Here is a 19,747-nt window from a genome sequence, read left to right on the forward strand (position 1 = left end):
ACTGCCTTAAAGGAATATGACCTTGAGATCAAACCAGCAAACATTGTAAGAGGTCAAGGCTTCTGCAAAATGTTGGCCGGAGCATCACAAATTTCTGAAATTCCATCTGAAGAGGTACAAATGTGTGAGGTAAGCCTAAACGATGCAAAATCATTATATGCTAATATCATTTATTATCTTAAGAACGTGTATGCTCCTTCACACCTTGACCATACTAAGAAAAGAGCCCTAAGGTTGAAAGCTAAACAATATCAGCTCATAAATGATATTCTTTTTAGAAAAAAATATGATTTTGTTCTTCTTAGGTGTCTTGAGAAAGCTGAAGCTGAAAAAGTTTTGCAGGAACTCCACGATGGGCCAGCAGGTGGACACTATGCTGGAGATGCTACTGCACATAAAATCTTACGCGCAGGATATTACTGGCCCACGCTGTTCAAAGACTCGCACAGTTACGTGAGAAGATGTCAAGTCTGCCAAACTACTGCTGGAAGACAAAAGAAGCCGTCCCTACCACTACAGCCGGTAAACATCGAGCAACCTTTCAGTCAGTGGGGCTTGGACATAATAGGTGAGATCGTTCCTCACTCTTCTAAGCAGCATAGATACATCCTCACGGCAACAGATTATTTTACTAAATGGGTAGAAGCAGTTCCGCTCAAGACAGCTAATTCTGAAAATATCATTGAGTTCATAGATCAATTTATAATCACCAGGTTTGGATTGCCATCCGCTTTAATGTTTGATAATGCATCATACTTTTCTGGAAATGCAATGATTGAATTTGCACTTAAAAGAGGATTCAAACTTAAATATTCGGCCAATTACTATCTGCAAGGTAATGGGTTAGCTGAGTCAACAAATAAAACCTAATCAAGATTATTAAAAGAACAGTTGACCAGAATCAAAATAATTGGCACAAGGCTTTGATATATGCTTTATGGGCAGATAGGATAACGCAAAAAGCTTCTATCAGCACTTCTCCCTTTAATTTAGTTTATGGGAAAGAAGTGGTTCTTCCGACTCACTTAGCCATTCCCTCTTTGTCTTTAGTACAATACATTGATGAAGTAACCGCTTACTCCTTACAGCTAAGACAAATGGAAATAATTAAATTAGAAGAACAACGAGAACAAGCCAGGAAAACACATGCTCATCATCAAGCACTAGTAAAATCCTCTTTTGATTCAAACATAATTACCAGAAAAGATTTTCAGCTGGGAGATTTAGTTTTAAAGTGGGACAAGGCTCATGAAGAAAAGGGCAAACATACAAAATTTCAAAGGATGTGGCTTGGTCCTTTTCAGATTGTTCAAGTCGTAGGTCCATCAACGTTTGAGTTACAGGATTTAGCAGGTAAGAGGGATCCTTTGCCTGTTAATGGACAAATTCTCAAGAAATATTTTCCATAGAAGATTATTCTTCTATTTTTGTAGAATAGTTTTTTTTTTCATAATAAAACCCGTTGTGAATGGTTACATTAGGTATTTACAAAAAACACACCAATTCTCTTTCATATTTTGAACTTTTCGCTTGTATAAATAGCAAATCTTTTTGAAAACTAATCTTTATTATTGACAGATACAGTTAAAAACTTTAACCTAGATATGATACTAGTTTCAACTTCAAAGAATTTGATGAAAGCAACCTTTAGTGAAGAAATTGTTTTATCTCAGTACAATGAAAGGTATCAATAACAAAATAAAGATTCTCTGTAGAACAGTTGTTTCCAAAAACTCTATTATTGTCGTCCAGAGCTATCTTAAGGAAACAATGACTTCCTCCCTGCTAAGGAAATTGCAGCCTTCAGAGGAATAATCCAAGGATACACTTTATCTTGAAGAATGAGAGGTCTCATCACGAGCCGGCTTATCATTATCACAGATATTATAACTTGCTGACTTTGCCAATACTGTCCACCACAACAGGGCAATGACTCAAGATTGTTGCAATCAAAAGACAAGGGGTCTCATCACGAGCCAGCTTGTTTAGCAAAGTTATAAATCAAGTGAATGACTGTGTCATAATTTGGCTACCAAACCAAGACATTGTTCTTTAAGAATAAAAATAAAATCAAAGCAATAAGTGTGGATATGGATTTTTCTTTGAAAGTTGTAGGTCACCTTAAGTAGGATACAGGATCATTGCTGGGTAACAGGTAACCCTGTCGAGGCTATAAATGCCTGCTGGCAACAGAGGCTCTACCTACAACAAATGAGCATATTTAAAACTGGTTTACAGAGGAGACTTTGTTTTATCTTTACAAGACCAAGTAATGGCTGATGTAAATACAAGGACTAGCCTGAGGAAGCAAATAATTAGAATAGAAAGTGGTTGAAACAAAATATCATTGACAGTTTAGAGCATAATGTACTCTATCTTTCCATAACAAAGTTTAATTTTCTGAAAAATTTTCTGTTTTGGAAGTTTGAAAAATTCAATAGAAAAACAGAGATAACTGGTTCTTCCAAGTGAATCGCCAATTGTTGTGGCCACCAACAACCCCCCTCCTTATTTAGTATTAGAAATAACACTAAGTAAGTGGGGACCCTTAGTAAAAATTCAAAAATTCAATTAAAACTCATGTATTTTACTCCTTAAGAAAACATCGCATCGCTCAAAGACCGATAGGACATTTCCTTATGAGTAAAAATGATAAACTGCGAAAGTGCAACGCGAATTTCATCGCATCGCATGTATTAAGAAACACTCATATTGGAATAACCTTAAAAAAATCGCCGATGGCCAATATGCGATATCGCATATCGCAATATCGCATAAAAAAACACATAACCATTTAACGATTATAACAATCTTGCGATAGCGTGATGCTGCGATCTGCGATTCTGTGATAAGCGCGATCGGGCAACCCTGCGATAACACATCTTAATGAAAAATGCGATAATGAGATATTGCGATGATGTGATGCTGCAATGTGTATCGCAGAAACTGTCCATCGCAGATTTTCCCCGGCTCAACATTCAAGAAAAGTTGTCCATAAACCAAAAATTGGATATGCGCTTTAATGAAAATTAATGAATAATACGCCAAGAGTTAATGAAAGACAGTTTTGTGTTTTTCAAAGAGTTAGTTCACGTCAGGTGGCATGTTTTTGTACATCCGTAGAGTGTAAAGCCTTCTTGTCGATTTTTATTATCATTACTCTCTCCTCATGTGTGAATTGCAGGAACAAAAAACAAAAACAACATGAAGCAATGTGCAGGAAGCAATAAAGGAAAAGGGTAAAGTTCCAATGCTCGGAAACAGAGAAGAGATGCCCTCATAAACAGATATCGCATGCAACAGAGCCGCAAATTCCAGAGCGCTGCTGAGCTATCCATTACAGATCTTTCAGTCAGAGCCATGGTTGAATGAGTAGTTGAACAATGTTGATATCAACAGGCGATTTAACGCTCAAGGTCAGAAGCTCACGAAAGCAGTATGTTTACAAAATTTTGAAGCTTATACCCAGTGAAGGAAAAGGCGCTAAAGGCAAAAAATGCACCAGAAAGGCCCGGATCAAAGAACGGAGGCAGTTTCCAATGCGCGATTAGCACCTAGCGCCTAGCGCATCGCAGAGAAAATTGCTCAAAAAGCAAAGTCCCTAACTGCTCAGTCACTCGTAAGCCCGGAAAACGCAAGAAAGCAAAGGCAGAAGCAATTCAAGGATTAACCAAGTGGAACTTGGATTATTACTGGGCATACACAGTAAATCCACATAGCCAGAGGATGATTCTCAAGTATATCTTCTATTTTGCTGAAAAGATGGTGCCAGCTCTTACCATTTTTGTTTGCTTAGCTCAACCAAAAGTGGAAGACAGTCAGCCGACTCTACCCAGGCAAATATTGAATACTCACAACATTAAGGAGCAAATGCAGAATAGTTAGATATTAGATTTGATTTTTAGAAATAGTTTTGCTTAGAAAAAGGGCAGTCATTTAAACCGTATCCTGAATCTGTGTAATTAAGTTATTTAGTTAGTAGTATTTAAACCCTTCTCATGCATTTAGAGAAGGGTCCAGAAATTTATCAAAAACTTGTCCTCAGAACATGCACTTTTGCACCCTCAGAGGAGGTTTTGGTGAATGAATGGATCAAGATTTGTTGATGTTTGCATTTGATATCTGCTACTGATGTTGCACTTCTATACTCTTAGTAGATGTTAGAGCAAGGAGAGATAAATCATTGTTGCTTGAAGCTTATGAGTAGGACCAGTGATAAATGGTACTTTTATCTCTTGACCATTTATGCTTATATGTTAAAGTGATATACGGTTTTTAGTTGTTTATGTATTATTGCATGAATGCTTGAGTTATCATTTGGCACTTTTGTACAGTGGTAGCTATTTATTTATGTTTAATGCATGAATAGCTCATTATGCGATATGTTGTTCACAATTGTTTCGTCTAACTTTTTATGCGAATTGGTTCATCTTAATTGATTTCCTTTCTTATAATCGCTGAATGATCTTTATTACCAGTTTTTATTTGAAATCTCTTTAGATCACATAATAGAAGAATTACATCCCGAGTTAGCATAGATTTAGATGTGTTGTTTATTAGATTACAATAACATAGAATTAGATTAAATTTTGAATTAGAATAGCTTATAGGGATTGTTAGATCAGCAACATCGAATTCTACACACTCACACACCCATAGATTGGGAAACTGGTCCCATTATCCCCAGTCGAACCCGCTATACGAAACGGATAAGGAGTTGCCAACCAAAGTCCAGACCGGGCGGGTATCCCCCTTGTTGTCGACCCGATTTTCGGGGGCTTCAACAGAACAATGTGAAACCTGTTAATGTTCCATTAGCTTCCCATTTTAAGATTTCTTCAGTTTTAAGTTCTAGAATTGATGAAGAAGAGCAGTATATGTATCATGTACCATATGCAAATGTTGTAGGCAACTTAATGTATGCGATGGTATCTACAAGACCTAACATTTCACATGCAGTTGGAGTTGTTAGCATGTTCATGGCAAATCCAAGTAAGAACAATGACGAGCAGTGAAAGGGGTGCTTCGATATCTAAGAGGCACAAGTGACCATTGCATCATCTTTAATGGTAACGAAGGATCAGTCTGCGGATATGTAGATGTTGATTATGCAAGTGATTTGGACAAAAGGAGATCTACTACAGGTTATGTCTTTACTCTTGCAGGTGGAGAAATTATTTGGATGTCAAAGCTTCAATAAACAGTTGTGTTGTCCACTACCGAAGCAGAATATATAGTTGCTTTAGATGCCAGTAAAGAAGCAATCTGGTTAAAGGATCTACTTGATGAGATTGGAAGGATGCAGGAGAGAGTGAATTTACTCTGTGACAGTCAGAGTGTTATTCACTTGGCTACAAATCCAGCTTATCACAGCAAGACCAAGCACATTGATGTAAGGTATCATTTTCTGAGACATGTGATCGATGGCGGAAAAGTAGCTCTTAAGAAGGTCCATACATAGGAAAAATGTGCAGACATATTTACAAAGCCAGTTACAGTAGAGAAGCTGCAATGGCGTTTAGCTTCTCTTGGCTTGTAGAAAAGATGATGAATGGGCATGGGCAAGGGATTAGGAAAATTGTTGTCAAGGTGGAGTTTGTTGGAATTTGACAACTAATTGTAAACTGCCAAGTTGGTTTTATACCGAAACAACGATTATGTAACGGAGTAGACTTCTATAAAATGATGAATGCCCAAACTATTGTAATTAAGGAGAATCATTGTTGGTTTAATAGAAAATCCAATCCCTTTCCCCGTGGATGTTTCCTTGACACTATGTCAAGGTTTTACCACGTAAAAAGCTTTTGTTTTTTACTTGTGTCTTACATTCAGTTTCATTTGTATAGTTCTTGGTTAATTAACTACTTGGGCCAATAGCATAGGGTGTTTAAGGACTTTCAGTTTGGGGTGTACTTGCGCTTTAATCCCAAGAAGATCTCCTTGAGGATTGGATTATATTCCAAGTTGGCACCTTGGTATTACGAATCTTTTAAGATCCTTGAGAGGATTGGACCAGTGGCCTACAGAATTGCACTGTCGCCGACAGTGAAAGTCCATGATGTTTTCCATGTTTCATTTCTTAAAAGATATGTGAAGGATGTTAATCATGTGATTGACTAGTTTGTATTGCAGGTGGATCCAGAAGGATAATTCTAGCCAGAACCTAAGTGCATTTTGCAACATAAGCAGTTCATGCTCTAGAACTGAGTAATCGAGAAATTTAAAGTGCAGTGGAAGTACTTTTGGCCCGATGAAACTACATGAGATATTGTTGATCAAATGTAGGCTATGTATCCTTCATCGTTTTCATGTTGAGGCAAAGGATATTTGGCACATGTGCATATCTATGTGTGGTTGTTATTGTAAATACCACAATAAGTTGTGTTATAAAGCTCCAATAAGAGGTATGGTTGTAATGTTGTTATGTTGGTCATGTTGGCTTTTCTTTTCATAAATATGTTCATTATAAATACTACATCGAGCTAATTTATAAATGTCCATGGGAAGTATGTTTTGGTTTTCAGCAGTTTGCTAGTCATAGGTGTCATAGAACGCTAAGGATGTTGTTCCCCTAGGGGGGGGGGGGTCTATAATACCGTCGGGTTAAATTTCATGTAATAAAGTTAATAAAGGTAAAAATAAGACCAAGGTCATGGGACACGTATTCCAAGCTAAATGTTGGGAAAACATCCTAGTGGGTGTTCATTTCAGTTTATTATGGCTAAGGAAATTAGAAAAGGAATTGGCAAAGGTTTTGAAAAGGCAAAGAGGCATTAATTGGTTAGTTTATTTATGAAAATAAAAGAAAATATGAGAAAGGGAGATGAAAGGTCACAAATTTGCATGAGGAGGAAATTTAAGGAAAAGTAGTGGAAATTGAAGAAAATAAAGGCATCAATAATAAAAAGTCTTATGAGGATCAATTCGCAGCTTTTGGTTTATTTAGATTTTTGTTAGTTCATTTTTTAAGCTCTCTCTATTCTCTCATACTCTTGCATAGTTAGAGCATTCTGGGAGCACTCTAGCATTAAAGAAAGGAAAGGAAAGGAAGGAAAAGGAAGCACAGGAAAGCAAGGGACAAGCAAGGAAAAGTTGGATCAAGTAGCTTCAGTAGGAATACTTGTAGGTAACAGGTTGCATGTGTGATTTCCTAGCTAGTTTGTGAATGCACCGTACATGCATGTGTGTATTTGGTTCTCTTGTTGTCATTAGCACAGGTTTTTCCAGGTTTGACAGTGGTTTCATCCTTGCCTTTCCATTTCCGGATAGCCATGGTGTGATGGGGTTATTTCATTTGGTTGAGATTTGGATTGCCAGATGGTTTTGGAACCGGGTGAAGTGGTCTTAGGAAAATTCCCAAGGGCCTAGGAATCCCTTGACCAGTTTTGGTGGGATTGTAGTAAATTCTGAGGGTGCAGACAAGAAAATTTCTCAAGGTATTGATGAAGAAATTTTGAGGCATCCATGGTTTTTTGGGGCCTAGTGATCCCTTGAATGGTTTTTGGTGGGAATGTAATAAATCCTAATTATTTATGTTCTTTTTTCGGTCCTAGTGATCCCTTAACCGGTTTTGGTGGGTTTGTGGTAAATCCTGAGGGTGGACATGGTTTAATATTTGGGAAGCCCTGGTTTTTTTTGTCTTCAATCCCACATTCACTCTTTGAATATGGCACGGGGGTGATTGGCTAAAATAAATATTTGTTTTAGCTCAATCTATGGTCGGGTGCTACATCGAAGTCCCTGACTTGGTCGGATTTTGCATATGTTAATAAGAGCCCTTTTGCTCTTGTATTTCATGAGTATTTTTAATTGTTATTATGTGGCTTTGATGGTTTTTCTATCATGGTTATTATTTTGGTTTATTGTTATTTATAAGCATGGTTTCATAATATGTTATAGTTATGGCTCTTGATGATTGATTTGTTGATGAGTGGTTAATGAACGCATTAGCTTATAAGTTTTATTATATCTATTATGAGAGGGCATTAGGTATTCTAGATGATTCTCATATAAGTATCAGACCCCTATGTTCAGATATGCATTCATGACCTATAGATTACATGTTCTCAATATGTTTGAAGAAATGACTGTCATGGTTAGGCCTAGTTAGGTCAAGACTCTGACTCAAGTTTGAGTGTTTATCTTTTTTGTCATGGCATTTATGTATATGAAAAGTTACAGGAAGTTCTAGGCAGTAGTTTGGAGGCTGAACTAGAAATTAGGCTCAGAATTTGGGACAGCATGCTCCTAACTAGAAAGTTTGGGTTGCATCTGCATGGATATAGTCTTTTGCATGTGGTTGGAGGCTTCCAACCGCATGGAAGCCTTGATGTGAGTGTGGTTGAGGGTCTAGGGCAGAGAAGGAGGGTTACAGCTCAGGGTTTGGTCACCTGGGATGATTTATCAGCCCATTAGTGTCTTGTAGCCCCTGTAGGATGTTTTAAAAGGTAAACTTGTAGTCATTAGCCCACCCCACTTCCTTAATGAGACCTAGGAGTTCGAGTCTTGTCACGCTAGCTCTATGTATCATATTTGCCATGCCAATCTAGTGAAATTGGGTAAATGTGGGAGGGTTGGTTACATCATTCTTCCCCATTTTTCAGTGCTTCCTATGGGTTTTGTTCCTCTGAATGATGGGTCCTACCCGACATCTCCTAAGGTGGAACTGAAAAACCCTAGTTATCAGGTCTTGGGAGGAAATGGGAACCATCCAAAATGTAATAAGGCCAACGTCTTAAGAAGTGAAAAATACCTGGCTCCACATAATATTTGTTTAGGGGATGATGTAGATATGTCGCAAGATGTAGATATAGCTAAGAAATTATTGTTGGGTTACACTATGGGCCCAAAATTATGTCTGTAGACTCTAGTCGAATCGCAGAACCAGAAGGTTCCCTCAAGGGTTTATGAGATTCCATAAATCCTCTTGTTAGAAAATGGTTGTATACAATTAGTATTCAAGTCACATGAAGAATGGAGATAGTAGAAAAAGAGGTTTGTTCCATCAACTCTACCCCTGTAATTTTCAAGGTTTGGTCCCCTTTGTTTGATGCAAGCTAGGAAAATCTTGATGTGGTTCCAGTGTGGGTTTGTTTCCCTAATTTTCTGACCCACATGTGGAACCCCCAGAGTTTCACAAATTTGGAAAATAACTTGGCTTATTTTTTGGAGGTGGACTACTCCTTTAATTGAGATAAAGGATATGTTGGTGGCCAAGGTGTTAGTCAATTTGGATGTTTTAAAGAAGCTCCACGAAACCATAAAAATGGAAAGGGATACATCATAATAAAATTATTATATTATGAAGGCCTTCCATTCTAGTATAAGTGGTTCCATAAATATGGTCACCTAGTACAAAATTACAGTCTTCCCTTCAAAAAAATTACAGATTTTGAACATGTTTTCAAAAAATAAGAGACTAAAGGAGTGACCCAGGGCGAAGATGTGGTTTATTAATTAGAATAAGGTATGGGGTCTAAATTCCAAGTTTCATTTGAATTTGTTGTGCCTAGTTCCATGTTGATATCTCCAGTGGTATCTTTGTTGAAACAGTCATCCTCAACTCCTTTGGCCACGGACTTCCAGTCGGTGATGGGCACCTCAACCTTTGGTACTTTTGTTCCCCTTCCTCTTGTATCTCATCTTGTTTTTTCCTTTTATGATCTAGGAAAATATTTGGATTTCATTTATTTTGGTTCAGATTCAATGGTTTCTCAGAAGTTGTTCACTCTAGTATCCCCTGTAAATTCCTCTTACTTTATCCCCCCTGGGAGTTTGGGATACTCCTTTTCGAGGGATTTTTCTTTCTTGGGGGCTTCTGGTGATTTGGATGGTAGTGATATCTTATACAACCTAAGGTCAAGGATTTTCCTCTCTGTTTTCGATGGCCTTTAGGGCGAGTTGGGTCAGGTCTCTGCTTTCGAGCTTCCTATGAAGGGTAGGGGGAGGAAGTCTTAGAATTGTCATGCTAAATTAAAGGCCCACAAGGATATGGTAGACAATATTCTACAAATGGGGTCCTTAGAGCATCCCTCCATGGGGTGACCACATGAAATTTCTTTCTTTCAATTGTAGGGGGTTGGCAGAGTAATCCCAAAAATATTTCCCTTGGGAGATTGTTTCAAGTGGAGCTTCCTAATGTGATTTTTCTTCAAGAAAATATTGAGATTACATCTCCATTTTTTAGAATCTATTCTCGATTCCTGGAAATTCATCGCTTTGGATGTTCAAGGTTGATCGAGGGGTATGGTTCTAAGGTGGGATATGCATAAATTTTAGTTAAAAAACTCTTAAAGTACTTGTTCTAGCCTTCGCATTGTTGGTTTCTTAGTGGAATTGGAAAATACTTTTGCTTTCATTAATCTATATGTTCCAAATGAGGATTAGGTTTCTTTTTGGAATGGTTTCTTTGGAAAGTCTCTTCCTAAATGTTGAAACCTGATTATTGGTGGTGATTTAAATTTTTCTTTGGGTGCTTTTGAATCCTTGGGTGGTCGTGCTATACCTTATTCTCTCACATATTTTTTCACCCGCCATATTGCCTCTAAGCACCTGATTAATTTTTTGCTCGTATTAAACCCACTTAGCGAAATCTTTGTGTGTGGGAGGGTCATGTTGCTAAAAGTTTAAACAGGTTTCTTGTGGCTGAGGCCATGGTGCTTAGTTTTCCTCTTGTCCGTCAATGGGTGGGATCTAGAGGTGATTCTGATCACTCTCCCATCCTATTAGAAATTAAGGGACATAATCACAACCCAACTATCCCATTTAAGATGAACTCAAATATTGTGTTGGTCAAGGCCAATTGGTTTCCTTTCAAGGATGGGTTTGGATTGTTTTTTGCCTCCCAATTTGTGAACAACCTGAAGCACATTAAACTTTTTTTGAATGAGTGGGTGAAGGCTAATTGTAGGAAGGAGGAGGAAGACTTGGTGGAAATCAAACATAAAATTGAATCTTTTTCGGATGTTAGCACTGGGGGCTTCTGCACTTAGGATTCTAAGGAGTTATTGAGCAATCTTGAAACTAGAAGAAAGGAGATCTTGGAAAATAGGGAATTTGATTAGAAACTTAAAAGCGGGCCTATTTGGCTTGATTGTGGTGATGAAAATACAAATGTTTTTTATGCATATGTTAAGGGTCAAAAACTGACAAAACATTATTTGGCGTATGTTAGGGCCCGATGGTCGAGAGGTATCATATTTTGAGGGTCTCACTTCAATGGGTATGGCACATTTTCAAGGAACCTAAGGGGACTAGTATTTCAAAATTTGTAGGCTTTAACCTTGTACATAAATTAATTGCAGACGAATTCTTCAAACAGAAAAATAAATAATGGCCAAAAAACAAATATACATCGATATTTTCCCATAGATCCCAAAATTGGGACTACCAAATTGAATTTTCATTATATTCCTTTCAATGTTACAATACATATATATACATGTTGAAGCATTCATAAACCCCAATCCATTAACCCTGGATTAGAACATAAACATAGTTCCCTTGACCGAATCTACAAAATACCATGGGCAAAAAACCATCATGCCCAAAACCATGTGCAAAACCCATGCACAAAAACATGGGTAGGTTCTACCACCATCTTTGGGTCTTCCCCCCATCCTTGGGTCCGCATAAAAAAAAATCGGGGGCGCTGCCCCAAACCCCGTCCATGGGGAGCTATTTCCCCACTGCAAAGCCCCCGACAGGGGGGCGATCGCCCCCCTGCTGTGCCCAACACAATGTATAGCATGTGGAGCTAATCATGGGAAGGATAAAACATTCAAACAACAAAATAAATTCGTGTGGCTCAGCTTTTCCCTAGCTTTGTGAGGGAAGATTACAATAGGGATCTAATGGAAAAGGTTTCTGAAGAAGAACTAAAAATCGTTCTTTCAAATTTTCAAAAAGATAAGAGCCCCAACCTCAATGGCTAGGCTATTTATTTTTTCTTATATTTCTATGATACCATGGGTAAATATTTGCTATGAGTTGTAAATGAATATCGTCGAGATGGTAGGGCTTTTCCATCCTTCAATTCTACCTTTATATCCCTAATCCTTATGGTTGACAACCCTAAATATTTTGAGAAATTTATGCCCATCTCGCTTTGTAACTATGTTTATGAGGTAATTTCTAAGGCTATAGCTATAAGGTTAAAGCCTATTCTTTCAAAGTCCATTTTGTTGGAACAATTCATTTTTTTAGAAGGGAGGTAGGTTCACGAAGCCATTAGGGTTACCCATGAAGGTTTACATAGCTTGAAAATTTTGAAGGCTAAAGGAGTTGTTTTAAGATTGATCTCTCAAAGGCATATGACCGTGTTAATTGGATTTTTATTAGACTTCTACTTACTCATGTGGGTTTCAAGGTTTTGTTTATTAACTGGATTATGAGTTGTCTAATGTTTGTTTCCTTTGTTGTTTTAATCAACGCATATGCATCCCTGTTTTAAAATGTCCATAGAGGTTTTAAGACAAGATTGTCCTTTGTCTCCTCTCTTTTTCTTCTTGTTGTCAAAGATATTATCCATATGCTGGAGGAATCAAAGAGGAGAGGAGAATTTAAAAGTTTGGTTATTGCTCATGCTCTAGCAATAACAAATCTACTTTTTGTAGATGATATCCTTACTTTTTGTAATGGGGAAGCTCGAGATATAAAAAAAAGTTTATGGAATTATAATTTTGTTCGAGAAGGTTACAAGTATGGTCATAAATGAAAGAAATTATTCCATATCCATTCACAACCTTGAAGAGCATGAGGTTTAATATATCATATATGTGTTTTCTTTTGAGGTATTTGATCTGGATTTGGGATAAAATCTTAGGGCTTTCATCTAAAACTAAGCTATTATAAGAAAGAAGATTGGTTGTGGTTGATTGCAAAATTAGATAAAATAACTAAATGTTGGGATTTTAGATGGATTTCTGGAGCATGAAGGTTGGTCTTATTGAAATCTATACTTGAAGCCATCTCGGTATACTGGATGTCTTTGGCCTGGATTCTAAAGAGTGTTTTAGGGAAAGCGAGGCTGACATGTTTCAAGTTCTTATGGGAAGGTTCTCAAGACCATTTCATCTTGCCCTGGGTAAAGTGGTCTCACTTTTCTATGCCAAATTTGTTGGGCAGGTGGGGGCTAAAAACTATTTTCATGTTCTCCAAGGCCCTTGCTGCAAAGTGTGGGTGGAGACTTTTATCTTCAAATAGCATTTGGACACATGTGGTTTCCCAAAAATACATTGCTCCATATTCTTTGGAAGATTAAATGTGGCTTTAAGTCAAGCCAAGGCAAAAAAATTCAGTGGCTTGGTGGGCCATTTTAAACACTTTCAACTTGATCTATGTTGGTCTAGCTTGGAATATTGGGAATGGTTCCAAAGTTAGGGTAGGCTTAGATCCATGGATGGGGTGTGGTAATAGTCATGTTTTTTTAAATCTCTTGTTGATTTTCTCAGAGATAAGGGTTTTTCCATAATTTCTCACATCAATAATACTACTAGGACTACCCTCTAGCATCAAGGTTGGTTGTCAACTACAAATTTAAATATTCAGGGGGCTTTTTGGGAGGAATGGTCCTTTTTCTTGTATGCCCTTCTTTGAACCCACATAAGATTACCTGAAAACGAGGATGAATTGGTTTGGGCAACAGTGTCGAATGGTGTATATACACCAAAGTTAGGATATAAACATTTAAATTCTCTGGCCCAAAATGAGGAGATTGCCTAGTAGTGGCAGGTTCTCTAGAATTCGCAATGCCACTCAAAGTCGTGGCAGGTTCTCTGGAATTTGCAGTTCCACTCAAAGTCTCGGTTTTTAGTTTGGTGTGTCATCGAACAAAAAGTTCCCACTTAGGATGTTATGCAGCACAGACACAAAATTGAACTAGTATGGTGTACTTTATGTAAAGCTTGTGCATAGTCCATTGGTCATCTCTTTATTCGATGCTCCTTTACTCAAAAAAATTGGTCAACTTGTAGTACTATTCTTAGCTAAGCATGCATTTGGGAGGGGCTCATGTATGTTGAGATTTAGAAAGCTTAGGTTGAGAACATGGATACTAAACCACTTAGAGTTCTTCCTCTCATTATCAGTAGTGGTATTTGGCTAGCAAGAAACAAGGATATTTTTCAAGTTAAATCTTCCTATCTGGATCTGGTTGTTGTATAAGTCTTAGTTATCCTTTCTCATTATCCCGAGTCAAAGGTTCATGTGGGTGGAAGGACTATTTTGATTGAATACTTGAATGTTATTATTCTTGGGGCTTTTTCTATGGGGCTTCTTAGGAAGATGAATCTCTCGGTGGTGGGGATTTTGTTCTTCATCTCTTGAATCAGCATTCCTTTCATGTCAAGATGGGGTTGGGGAGGGGTTCCAACAATTGGGCAGAGTTAATTACATGTAGATCCTACATTTCCTTTGCATAGGAAAAAGGGTGTGAAAAACTTCAAATGTTTAGGGACTCTTTGTTGATTGTGAATTGGAGATTATGAGACTCAATTGTGTTGAAACATTTCCCTTGCTCACATTTTGGTGAATATCATTAAGTTGAAGCTTATTTTTAATGCTTTTATACGCAAACATGTTTACATGGAGCAGAAAGGGATTGATGACAGAATTTCTAAGGAAGGCTTGCACATGGATCTGGGGCTATGGCAGGCAATAGAGATGGTTAGGGTTGTGCACTATCATTATTTTCACCAACCCTTTATGGATGAGTTCCATCCATAATAACATGTTTAATTTTTGTACAAATATATGTTTGGTTTCTTTTGTTTTGTTTGATACTTTGGACAAGTCTCAGCATATATCATATTTTTTATTGTAGTACTTTATATTTCCACTAGAAAACAATGGATGTTGCAAAATTGCACTATTACAAACCTAATTTTTGGCTAGTGTACAACATATGTATGTCCTACTCGCAAAGGACCGCGGGAACTATACTATTTATTTTCTTTCTAGGTTTATTTGTCATTTTAGGATCAATGCATAATCCTAGTGAATGCACACATGTGTGTGTATATACAAAATGTTTTTTCTTTCAATTTATATGGATGAAAGTATGGGATTTTTCCAAGGAAAAAAAGCATGTTAACATTGCCTTAAAATTGCTCGAGGAGCGACAACTATATATGAATCCTTCCAAGCGTGCCTTTAGGAATCAAAATGTGAAATTTATCTATTATATTGCATCTCATATGGATAGAAAGATGGGCCATAAAAAAAATAAATCTATGATGGAACAATCAAGTTCCAATACATTGAAGAAACTTAAGGGATTCTTAGGATTATCAAGCTATAGTTGCAATTTTATCATGAAATGTGGTCAAATAGAAACACCTCTACAAAAAACCTTGGGAAGAGTATGTATAACATGTTAGCATGGTCTCAAAAATATTAGAGGAGCAACAAATATATTTGAAGCCTTCCAAGTGCCTTTGAGGTTCAAAAAGTGAAATATTGGATCATATCATATCTCGTGAAGGCAAATTCTTAAAACCAATGTTCAAAAATTTGTGGCCAAGAATTTGGGTCAACATAACAATTGAGAGACAAATACGACCTTGGGTATTATTTGCACTATTAGTCATACCAAATCAACAATGGGAAGAATATCATTTTGGTGGTGGCTCAAGTCACAAAGTATGGCCTTTTTTTCTTACTTTAACATGCTTTCAAAGCAAGCACAACAGTCATAGTGGTTATGGAAACACCTCAAAAACTAAATGGAAACGCCAAGAATATTATAAGTGCTAGAGTTTCAATTTTCATTACACTGCTCATGTTCTTGTTTGGGCACTCAACTTGGTCACAACTCCTCTTACCATCTCCAATCTTATGGGCGCACTAGGAGTGTGAATAAATGTTTGGAAAGCTATAATATTTGTTGTTTGCAATAGTTAAAATGGGCCAAATGCTTACCTTTGGAAAAATGGTGGTAAAATACTTCCATACTTCAACTAAAATGTCGTTATTTATGACATTCTATGGGTATCATACTCTATCCATCACATCACTCTTTTAAGGGAAACCTAATGTTCAAGCAATGGAGGATCACATCAAACACCAACAAAAAGTTCTCCAAGTATTGAAGGACAACTTGACTAAAACACAAAAAAGGATGAGATAACAAGCACGTCAACATTATAGTAAAGGAATTTTGAAGTGGGGGATTGAATATCTATGAAGTTGCAAGTCCTATACAAATAGATGTCCCTCAAGCAACATAAAAAGGACAGTAAAATAACTTCAAGGTATTATGGTCCCTATAAGGTGTTATAGAGGATTACTAGTATGGATTATATATTAGAGTTGCATCCATCTTCATATGTACATCCAATAATTCTTATTCCTATTTTAAAAGAGATGATTGATGGCAAAATCCCAAATCAAATGATTTCGCTGGAGCTTGATGAGGGAATGATACTAGACCCTAAAATTATAATTGACACAAATCAAGCAATTATAAACCCAAGAAAATTTTGAGCACTTCTACAAATGGAAGAACCTTCCAATATAAGATGCAATTGGGAAATAAGAGCTCTTCATACAAAAGAATACATTGGTGGCAACAATGGTATGAAAAGTAGGGGCATGTTAAGCATCTAACTGTAACCCTCATTATACTTACATTAACTAAAGTTATGTCAACTTAATATTATTGCTTTCACACATATATACATCAAGGAGCTTCATTTACATTTGATATATTGTAATAAGGGGTTCTCCCTCAAAGAGATTTCTTAATTATACACATTTTCACTTGAATTAAGCATTGCATTACTAAATTGGATTTTTTTTTATGTCTATTTGACTAGTTTTATATAAAAAATGTTGCAAACCTAATGAACCTCCCAATATAACATGCAATTTGGGAAGAAGAAATCTCCATACAAAATAATTCGATGTTAATCACCATTGATGGAAATATTGGCATGAAATGGAGAGGCATGTTAAACACCTAACCATAACCCTCATTCATTATCCTTACAATAATTTAAAATTATGTCAACTTAGTCTTATTGCGCTCTCTCACACGTATATATTTACATCAACAAGATTCGTTTGAATGAATATCTTATCATGTACATTTGATATATTTTAATAAAAAGTTCTCTCAAAAAGCTTTCTTATTTATTATTCATCTTTCTTATTTATTGAACTTTTCACTTCATTTAGACCTTGCATAACTAAATTAAATTTTTTATAACGAAATTAAAAATTTTATACTTATTTACTATTTATGTAAATAACAATGTTGCAAACTTAAGGATGCTCTTAGAAGAACAAAGTCTCCACTTGTTTAAGGTAAAGTTAGCCGTATTCCTGCATGTATCCAACGGATCAAATGTTTCTAGTCTCACTCATCCATTGGTTATATACATTAATATATTAATCAATTTTTCGACCTAGATCTATCTATGTGTAAGTCAAGAATAATCATGTAAATGTAAAATAGGAATACATTTGCAATATATACAAGTCATCAATACATTTGCAATATAAGTGAATATTTATACTAGAAAATAATGGTGTAGGTGCACACTTCCATACGTAAGGTATATTGGCTTAAATTTAGCAAATGTGAAAATAATTGTGCATGATAATTTGAAGAGTATATATATATATATATTCTAAAGACATGCATCGACAATCGCAATTACAATATGTTGCATCCTTATTATTTTCAAAGTTTGTAAGTCCACACAACCAATAACAATGAATAAATGTCTTATGTCATAACCATTCAATGCTTTTGAGGATACAAGTTGTCAATGGCACAATAGTTTCAACATTGTTTTTTCTTCTATTTGTTGAGAACATTCATCATTAATTTGTTCCTTATTAAAAATATTTAGTTATTATTTTTTTAGTTTTATCTTTATTCCAATTTTTCTCTCTAATTACGTCAATTTCAAAAATAGTTATTACTGTGTTTTTTTCTTTTTCTTTTTCTTAATACTTCTTTTCTAGATTGACAACCTAATTTCACTATCACAAAATAGAACGAGTATAATTACTAGCTTCTAATGAAATCATTTTTAAGCTGAAAAGTCATTCTCAATGAACTTTTTTTTTTTAAATTTAGTGCATCTTATCATGATGAGGTTAAGACACCCAAATTTACCATTTTAAGGAAACCATTATCGTCTTTCAATTTGGTTACCTTCAACTGAGCCATATTTATTATGCCAAAGTCATTTACACCTAGCCCTAACAGCTAGCACACATCAACATGCACAAGCCCTCACATGTCCTTGATATGCTTGAACCCCAAAGGGGGGCATATTAGTTCTATTATTTTACCAACTTGGCAAGTAGACATTGCAAAACTCAAAGCATTTTTGAGTTGTACAAGTTTTTCGAGAATCAAATGAGTCATTTAATGAAACATGTTTATCAATATTTAGTTTTTGATCAACATCAAATCTATTAATTAATCTGGTACTATTAATTCATATTTGTACTGAATGCTTTCTTCACTAATTTCCTCTACAATAAAAACACCCTTGTGGTGACTTTATAAGGTAAATTTTCATTGTAGAGCTCACGTGTTGCAGGGGGTGCATTTTTTGTCCTAAAAAACATTAAGGGCTGGCCTTTACTTGTAGTCTTGGATCTACTGTGAATTATCAAAATAAAAGCATGAAGGGCTAGCCTTTGTTTGGGGTCTTGGATCCACTACAAATAACAAAGTAGCACTAGAAGCTTAGTGGGGTATAAATTTGTTGAGAAAGGGAACCACTACCATTGTAGTCATATTAGGTGGTTTGACGACAATTGTAGGAACCATAATACCTAGAAGAGCCCCTTCCTCCCTAAGCATGGATTGTATTAACCAATTAACAGCTCCAATGTTTCAAATATTTCAAGAAGTTGTGCATTAACTAGAAAAGAGCACTCTTAACTCCTCAATAAATGTCATGGAAAATGTTGGAGCCAAGTCCCAAGGATATTTATTACTTAGGAAAAAGGAATTGAACAGATGTAGCCTTATCTTAATATTATGAGTTTACATTTACTTTTTTTTTGGAAATGTAGGTCTCATCTCCCCACTCATGTCTCACACCAAAAAGCTTCTTGAAAGGGCAAGTTGATAATTTCCCTAATGTCAACAACCCTAGGTGCCATTTTAAGGAGCTCAAGGTTTGAAAGCATGGGTGTATTGGTATGAAACCATTCTCATCTCTATGTGCCATTTTAAGGAACTCAAGGTTTGAAAGCATGGGTGTATTGGTATGAAACCATTCCCATCTCTAGGGTGGCAAGATTGGGAAAGGTTATAATATTTTTAGTCTCTCGATGAGAGCATTGTGTTTTAATGGTGAATTCTATAGAAAGTTCATGGGGAAAATTGGCTCTCATTGATATCACTTTCTTGTCTCAAACTCTATTAATATTCTCATATATTTCTATGTTAGCAAATTTAAAGAGATGAGTCCCACACATTCATAATGGATGGTGATCATTATGGTGCCATAATAGGGAAGGTTCAGTAGGTAGGTGTGAAGGAGTTAACAAAGGTACAAAGATAAAATGATGAGGACACCCGTGACAACAGGAAAATTGAGACTTCAAAACTTGAGTGGTCAATAGGGCATGAAAATAATTCAATGTCAAGTCAAGTAACCGTAATCTCAAACTGTAAGAATGGAAATAGGAATTTTGATCATTTGTTTCAATTGTTTGAATAAAAACAAAATTACCAACTTAATGAGAACTATAACCTCAAAACAGGAACTCTAGCCAA

The sequence above is a fragment of the Pinus tabuliformis genome, chromosome 8, assembly GCF_031772625.1.
Source record: "Pinus tabuliformis cultivar Carrire ecotype Pingquan chromosome 8, CPIR1, whole genome shotgun sequence".
Taxonomy (NCBI): Eukaryota; Viridiplantae; Streptophyta; class Pinopsida; order Pinales; family Pinaceae; genus Pinus; species Pinus tabuliformis.